The sequence below is a fragment of the Alosa pseudoharengus genome, unplaced genomic scaffold, assembly GCF_046254945.1.
Source record: "Alosa pseudoharengus isolate Yale_2024_CS ecotype anadromous, Long Island Sound unplaced genomic scaffold, YU_APseudo_1.1 YU_APseudo_1.1_scf_20, whole genome shotgun sequence".
NCBI lineage: Eukaryota > Metazoa > Chordata > Actinopteri > Clupeiformes > Clupeidae > Alosa > Alosa pseudoharengus.
In genome coordinates, this window is record NW_027468664.1 from 12,285,352 (window position 1) to 12,294,469 (window position 9,118).

A 9,118-nucleotide genomic window follows, 5' to 3' on the forward strand; every position below is an offset into this window, starting at 1 on the left:
CTTTTCACACACACACACACACACACACACACACACAGACATACAAACACACACACAGACACACACACACACGCACACGTACACACACACACAAACACACACACACCCTCATACACACATCACTCACACCCAACCCTGACTGAAAGAACTGTGGTAAAAGTGAGAAATCGCTCCGTACAGTAGTTCACTCTTCATTCTGTGATAACACCTGTGCATTGGCAGTCAAAAGTACCACAAAATCTACAGCTGCTCCACATTAAAGACTTTCTGTGGGAGGCCATTCCAGTGGGACTTTTAGTAAGAGTTTACCTCCTGGTAAAGCCAAAGTTAGGTGACATCTTTGAACCAAAAAAGCAGCATTTACTAATGACAACAGAAGAAATGTTGCATGATTGAAGATATATGATATTCTGAACAATAGACAAATAGGTAATTCTGAATGAAAATCTGGCTCAAGTAGGAAAGAGTAGAATCAACCACAAATAACAAATTATCCCAAGGATATTGTTCAATAGACAAGGCCTGGGCTTTCATGGGTACAATCGTCATCAGACGTGAGGTTATGGAGTCAAGGAGGATAATTTTTGCATAACAATGGAAGCAAGGTTTTTACGTGATGAAAAAACAAAGTTTAAAACCAAAAGTGGAAAACACATAGGGGGTGGGGGGCTGGGTGAAGTCAAGGAGAGATTTAAAAGCTTAGCGTACACAGAGATGTTGAGAGTGACGAGAGAGTAGAAAGTAAACACCAAGGCTGAACCTGGAGAGAGACAAAGGTATGAGAGAGGGAAAGAAAGGGAGAGGGAGAAAAACAAGAGAGAGGCCAAATTTTTTCAGCACAACAAACTCATTTAGGGGCTAGCGTGAGGCTCGGGAAAAAAAGGAAAACAATTATCAGACTTTGTCCTCCTCGTCACCGCTTTTATTTGCTTGGTGGGTTCCTTTGTTTTGCCTTCCTCTCTCAAGGACATATTAATTATTTCTGATGAGGCCCGATTTTTCAAAATAAATACGTTGGAACATAAAGACGTTCTTCCGTCCCATCACTTAGATCGTCACTCTTGTGATGTTCTTTTCTGTCTGTGAAAGACATGGAAACGGATTTGAAAGCGTCCTCCCTCAGATGAAGAATGTGTTTGTTGTTTGTGCAGAGGGCGGCAGTGGTGGTGTTGGTGATGGTGGTGACTGGGGGAGGGGGGGGGGGTTGGGGCACAGCGAAATATTTGATTTGAATGCACGGTTTATGTTGCCATGCTACCTACCTATTAAGTCTTAACATCTCCGCTCAAGCACCCTTGCCATCACCCCTGAAGAGAAGGCTGACCAAAGGGTTCAGTAAACACCACCGGGGATTTTTAAAACCAGGCCACGGAACCCAGGCTTCGGTTAAAAGGAACCGTTCCCTCGTCCAAGCAAAACAATTCGCACCCACAAACAAACACGCAGGGGGAAGGAACAACGGTGAAAGGCTGGCTGTATGGCAACGGGCACAATGCTGATTTAGCCTTGAAAGCTCAGGCGCCGCTGCTGAGTCAGAGGAGGTCAGGAGTCATCGCTGCATCCAGAGTCCAAGGCAGAGCGGGCAAAGAAAAGAAGAAGAGGAGGAGGAGGAGGAGGAGGAAGAGGGGAATTAGAAAATGCCACACACACACAGGATTAGATTAGATCAATCTTTCACACTTTCACAGCCAGCAAGGCCTATTCTTCTCCATTTTTTTGTGTTTTCTTTTTTAAACAAGAGGCCTCGGCCGTGTTTGCAGACGAACACGGAATGAAGACAAGCGTACAGGATGGCCTTCGAGTCGGAGACGCATTCCACATTTAATTGAGAGCAACAAAAAAAAAAAAAAAAGAAAAAAAGAAAAGAAAAGAATCCCCAGCTAACTAGGGCCCAGTCCAAAAGCAAACTTTCCCCAGCACTGATTTGCCAAGCCTGGGGCGACGAGGTTGCGCTCTCCTGGGGAAAGCCCACCCGCCCTCCACCCTTTTTTGCGAAAAAAAGGGGGCATAGATGGCCTATTGTTCCTCCGGCCCTAGATCCTCAGAGAGGTAATAGTGCGACCACGACGACACCCCAGCAATCCCAACGAGCTGAGCCGGTCTCTCTCTCGGCCGCTGGGAGAGGCTGTGTGTGCAGAAACTCACCAAAAGGCCTTGCCCTTAAGAATGGGGCCCATTGTCCTATTTCGGGGACTTTTGTCCAGAGTGCTATAATACTGCTGGAAAAACAGAAATTAGTTTCAGCAATGGCGTCACTCTCCCCTGAATAACTAAACTACATCATGTGAATTAACAGGCGTATATATTTTTGTTAGGATTTTCTTTCCTTCCGTGTGAGAGTAGCTGTGAGCACTGTAGCATGTATGCGATTTCCTACATAGCTGGATGAAACAGGCTTTAGAATGTGGGGAAAATGGAGGGATTTCAGTCTCTCTTCCTCTTCATCTCTCCTTGTCTGCCTCCTCTCCTCTTCACACTCCTCTCTCACATTCTCATGCAGATGGCAAAAATAGAGAGATGGTGAGGAAATGTCTGAATCAATTATTATTCTGAATAAATGTAAATAATATGATGTTAATAAGCTATGTGTACTAACAGCACTCTGGGTTCATTAGACATTTGTAATAGCTTAGAAAAATAAAGACATACATTTACCGAGAAAGTAGGCTATGAGAATATATTATGTTACATGCCACTGCTAACTATAGGCAAGCGTATTGGAATCAAAATTCTTCCAGACTATTACATTTAGTTCAAACAGTTTAGCTAACGTCATATTGCAGAAATGAACATGATAAACATTTATAAAATATCAATATCTTTACTGCACTGAAGTTCAACATTTTACAAGCAGTTCATTTAGGTTGCGTTTTTGGACGCATCTCACAGTGTAATAGAAAGGTACTCCTTGTCCCATGATGGAGTCCACGGAGAAGTCTGTCTCGGGCTTATGGTCGGTTGTCCACCACGAGCAGTTTAGATGGTTCGCTGCTGTCACCTCTTGGTTGGTTTATGAAGTGCAGGGGAAAGTTCGGTCGGTGTTTTTGCCCTGGTTAAGCTCTCCAAATCGCAGGTTCTTTTCCATCCCTCCAATAAAGCTAAAACGACCATGTGGCCAACGAATGCCAGTCTGAGGGAAATACGGAGACGTTGGCACCTTCAGAGTTCAGCATTTTAACACTGAGGTCATGTCTTCTGTGGTTTATATCCATAGCAACGTACCTGCATATTTCCCAAACACGGCCAAACACTTGGCCAATGAATGTGTGGAGGAAATGAATGGGGGCTCTGGTATAATTCACATCACATCAGGGCACCAGGATTAAATGTGCCAAACAACACTGACCGCCACTTGATTTTTCTTGTAATCAATATTAGATTGTTGTTTGAATAAAATGCTTAAATGCTTGTATTAGTTGGTGTTTTCCATTAGATATGACCTCAACTTATTAATGTAGGCTACATAATATCCCAAACGGCCAGTGTGTGTGTGAGAGAGAGAGCGAGAGCGAGAGCAGACTAATCACAGCTTATGTGATGTTGCTATGCCTCCACAAGCTTGTACACAGTAATTTTACGCAATTCAATGTTTGCTTATTAGCACTGTCATTCCCAATTCTCAATTTATCGAGGCCTCTCTTAACCGCCTGGGGTAGCCTACTACTGGCACGCGTATAACGGCTCTTCATTCTCCAGATGTTTGTCAGGCTTGCTTCTCGAGGATCTTCTTCGGCTGGACGGCCTAATTGTTGAGGTGCTGAAATGGTCGGGAGTCAGCAGGCGTCTGCGCTGGACGCTCAGGGGGAGATGCAGAGTGGGCGAGGCGGGCTGGTCTAATTGCATTGGCGCTGAAATCTAATGATGACCACAGCGCTTGTGGAAAGACGGCGGCCGCGGAGGCATCATGTGTCTGCGCTCAAGACAGCTCTGAGTGGCTAGGGAAATAAGGGCACATTTAGGCAAAACTTACTGAGAGAGAGAGAGAGAGAGAGAGAGGGAGAGAGAGAGAGAGAGAGAGAGAGAGAGAGAGAGAGAGAGTGATGCAAACTGAATGCGAGCTGTGTGAGAATTTCCAACAGCAGTCTGTTACGCATTTTGAAACCTCGCTCATTTAAGGCCTTCCACACAATGCCTCCTTTCTCTCGGCGACAGTGGTGATTTAATACCAATGCATTTATTGTAGTGTTATGGAATTAAGGGAGGGGCCGATAGACTCACAACAAAAGGATTGTATCCATTATTTGACGTGGCCAACAGAAGCCAGGCTCGCTGACAATCGCTGCTTTGGTATGGGCCTACCATGATGACAAAATAACACAGATTAGCCCGACAGGGCTCGACAAGAGTTAAGTGTTGAGCGGCGAAGTGATGTAAAGCCCGTTTGATCCAGGAGGATTCCGGGGTGTAAAGCGTTTGAGGATGGCAATCCCTTTGTGATGAGAACACATGTTTTTCTTTTTTCCCCGCTCGGCGCTTTATCCCTATCCACTTCTGAGCCTATTGTATTTATCCTCTCCAGCGGCAGCTGTTCGCATTGTAATAGCCCCGGTAATCTGCAACAATATCTTTATCTGGCGGGTTTATGACCAGCTGTTCATATTGTCGCAGCGATTTTATTTTAATCTGATTCAGGATCTCTCAGACCGTCAATTGTGACTTTGATCCTAGTCCATTATGCAGCATATTGTGTAGAATCTGTCTTTGCCAGGATGCAATAAGGCCTCAAATGGAAGAGAGAATTTGGCAAAGCGGGTGGGGGGAAATGTAACATCTGGCTGCTGACAGATGTTTTTTTTCTTCTATCTCATCTTTGATTCAAAAGAATCCCCGCCATTCGCAGGCGGCAAAGCAAGCCAGCAGACATCCCAGGAGAAACAAAAAAAATAGGCAAGTGGTTTTCATCATACACTCTTCATTTGTGTGCTTTGATGCATCTCGACCAAAGGCCTGACCATATTCCCACCGTCCAAGTATTGACACTTACAGATTAATTCAGGGCTGGTGCAATGGGTAGAGAGTTGCGCTAAGGCCTACACCAAACACCAACAACTCTACAAAATCTTATTGTTCACCCATGTTGTTGCAATAGCCCACGCGTTATATTGTCATTAAGCCAAGGCTATTTAATTTGGCACATCCTGTGTCTGTCTGGTTAAAACACTGTATAAAATGCGTCCTCTCAGCAATTATGCTGGCAGGAACGTTCAGGTCATAATGTTAGTCATCAGCTCCAACGCATGTTTTAAAAGATGTTCTTTGACGGCGGCGATAGACAATTAGCACTAACAAGTCTTTCGACAAAACAATGGAGAAGCATAATGAGGTTACCGCGAGACGGAAAGTGGAGCGCTTGCAAGCTGTGTACAATTACCCAAAAATATAAATATCCCACCACGCTTTAAACAGCCATTAATCAGATAAAAATAGAGTGAAGGAGCCTTTTTGTGATTAACGAGGTGAAACTTGTGCTAATTACTGTTTCCTCCGCTAGTAATTAGGTTGGCACATTTAATCAAGATAAATGAACGCTCTGACCCGCTTCCTCTCTCTCTCTGCTAACGGCATTGTTATCTGCTTTCAGGCTTATTTTGCTCGCCTTTAAGATGGCACTACTATCGTCAATGTAATCCAGCGGCACTGTGTCAGTATGTATAACGGTGATACGCTCCATTGCCCTAAGAGCTAATCCATTTGTCACAGTCAGCTTCGTCCCACGAGTCTCACAGGTTTTGGAAAAAATCGTTGTAATAATAGTGCGTGCGCGCCCCCTTACGGTATCATATTTGGTGGAAATGTCAACATTAACATAAGCAAACAGTTATGGACCATGGAATCAGACAGATAATATGGTTCAACTACGTTAGTGTATGCTCAGTCTTTCCAGACAAATTTCCCAGGTACCTTACCTTAGCTAGGTAGGGGATATCCCACAGCAGCCAATCAACAACTAAGCCTATTTACCATCAAAAACAAAATCACAAAGCAACCTTTGTGGGCAAAAAAGCCATCAACAACAGAAAAAAACACAACTTCTATCTTGTTTAATAGGAACACCCAATTACTAATGAACAAATGGCATGACACAATACACTGTAGGACACAATATTGTCTGTGTGCATACTTCAAAACAGGTGTGATGTTTACTGAATAAACTGGTGTAATACTTAACCACTAATGAACAACCTAGTACCCTGAAAGCCATATAGTAGCCTGTTTTTGTGTATGTGAGGTCAGTTTCGCACAGCATTGCGCAGTGAGCGTTTCAGCTGAGAATTCAATTGTGACCCTAAGTCAGTGGTTCTCAAACTTTTTCTTTCATTCCCCACTTTGATCAAGGGGGCATTCTCGAGCCCCACCTGTCCCTCATCGCTCTAAGAAAGTAGGTCAAGCTTAAAATTGTCAAATTTATTGAAATAATGACAAGTTCTAAATATATCCTCTTCAACAGAGTTAAAATCAGCTGGTGCTGCAGATATAATAATAAATAAATACATAACACACATATTTCTGTTTTCCAGCAACATATTAGGAAGCATAGGCCATTTTACAGCATTGTACAATATATTCAATGAAATACCAACATGCTGCATTAAATGGATCCATAATCCAGTCATACTGAGCACTGCTGGTTGGGAAATATCTTTGAAATAAACTTTGCAGGGATGTGATGTAGGCCTACTGTTTAATACATGGGATCACAAGAGTGCCTCCCAATCAGACGTTTCAGCGATTTCGCTCAGAATAATACTGGCATAATACTGTCGCGATCAAGGCGCCTGTCCCATACTCAAGTTTTTTTGGTGAATGCAGTAATCTTATTTGCTAGGTGAGGTAGGTGCTTGTCTTTGCCTTGTAACTGGACATTTAACTCAAATGTATCGCTAAGATATATCAAATATATCGCTAAGATAGGCCAGCTTCGTCAAGAAATGTGCATTACGTGCTTGCAGATTCAAACATGCGCTCTTCCTCCAAGAAGAGGCGACTCGGAGCTCAAACACGCGCGACAGCACTTTACCTCGGGAAAGCCACCTCGCTGTGAAACAGTACAGCCTTTTGGTCAGCTACCATCTCTTCGCAAAGTGCGGAGAATAGAAGCGCTTTTAAGGGCCAGGTTTTGATGAAATTCACCACTCTCACAACAACGTTCAAAATCTCATGTAGGTCGGGACTAACTAAGCTGCCTTGACACGCCTTCCCTGTGAATAACACAGTGCGTCCATTGCGCATCGGGTGCTAACCGGGCCCAGGCTACAGATAAAAAAATAAATTAAAAAAACTCCTGTTTTTCACGTCAGTTCGCGCCCCACCTGGCATGTCTCCGCGACCCAGTAGTGGTTTGAGAAACGCTGCCCTAAGTGAAATGAAAATTAGCTATCGCGTCGACAGACAATATTGAATCTCATAATTAAGACAGAAACCCTTGGGGGTGAGGGTGTGTGTGTGAGTAAGAGAGAGGGGGATGGGGGTGGGGTGGTGTAATTCAATTACTGACTGAGAGAACTGCAAGGCTGTTGTAATTATTACATTCCACCAAATAAATAAAGAAAAACTTCACACACATTATAAGACAAACGAGATACAGAATTATCTGCTAATTCAGTTTGGATGTATTGTTATACTTTGCCTCTCGCATGGATGAAATGCAGAAAAGTGTGTGTGTGTTTGTAAGAGAGAGGGGAGGAAGAGAGAAAAGTTTTGATTAGAGAAACTCTCTTTTACTGTATTTCTGTATTGTGTACTTTCACGCCATACCTCTTTAATAAGAATTGCTGACAGCTAGTTCAATTTCTGCTGCATCTTTTTTCATTTATGACAAATTAAACAGAAAATAGAACAATGCAAAGATTGGGTAGTTATTTTTTATTTTCATTCCAAGCACTTGTATACAGAAAAATCAAATGATACATACTTCACAGTCTCCGTTACTTTTCATCACTAGTTTAAAATTCCCGATTATTTCACTTGATAGCATAGGCTACTTAAAAAAAAAGCATGAAACTTTTCTATATACACTTCTTACAGTTTTTCACATTCATCACAAGTCAAGCCAAATAAGATATTCATTCTGTACATATCCACATAAGCTATACATGCCATAGAGTAATTTCTTAGGGCCTTTTTTGACAAAGAGAAAAGCTCAACAGAGATGCTTTTGAACAAGTTTGGCTGAACAAGTTTGCCTTTACAATGGATGAGGGTCAGATATTATGGTCCAAACATATAATGAAGAAGGTATTTGGATTCTTAATGACAGAAAGCGTGTATTCCTCTGTGTGTGTGTGTGTGTGTATGTGTACTGTCTGTGTGTGTGTGTACGTGTGTCAAAGAGTGTGAGAGATAAGGGGGACAAGCCCTTTCAACATTCCAGGTGGAATGTTTGCTACAGAGAAGAGGTTTGAACAGGGCTAGCAGTCAGGTGCTTGGAATGATTTCAAAGCACCACTCAAATGGAAGTCATACACTCATTTTGGTAGAAAAACAAGATGTTGTCATAAAGAGAGAAAGGAAGGCGTTAGAATAAGCGCAATGTGGAAATCTGAGTCATGAATCTCATTCTAGGTCCATAACAGAAACAAGGAAAAAACATGAACACAAAGAAATACAAAGATTCTCCAGTACAAACATGAGAAGCGAGAGAGGTGAATCGTTAGATACTCATTAGAGCACTCACTACCTCATCACACACACACACACACATGTGTGTACTTGTGTGTGTGTGTGTGTGTGTGTGTGTGTGTGTGTATGTGATCAGTCATCAGCTTCAAAGTGCATTCTCTAAAAATAACTACCTGGTCGTCATGGCATCATGTCACATATGACGTCGTACAGGAGTCATGGGGTGGCACTTGTGCTTTTGACACTGTGATGTTATTGTGTCCAGTAAGGGTCGAGGTGAGGGTCAAAAAACACACTCTGACGTGTTCATAATATCACTCACCACAAGACCTCACAGTGAGATGTGCCACCCTTCCTCCAGTCACCATAACGACCGTCATCTACCGAACTGCAAATGTTGTTGGGCATTAAAATTAACAATGGTCTTTTCAATAAGGCAACCAAACTGTACACAACATCCAGTACAGACACACGCCTACACACCTGCAAAAGTCCTCTC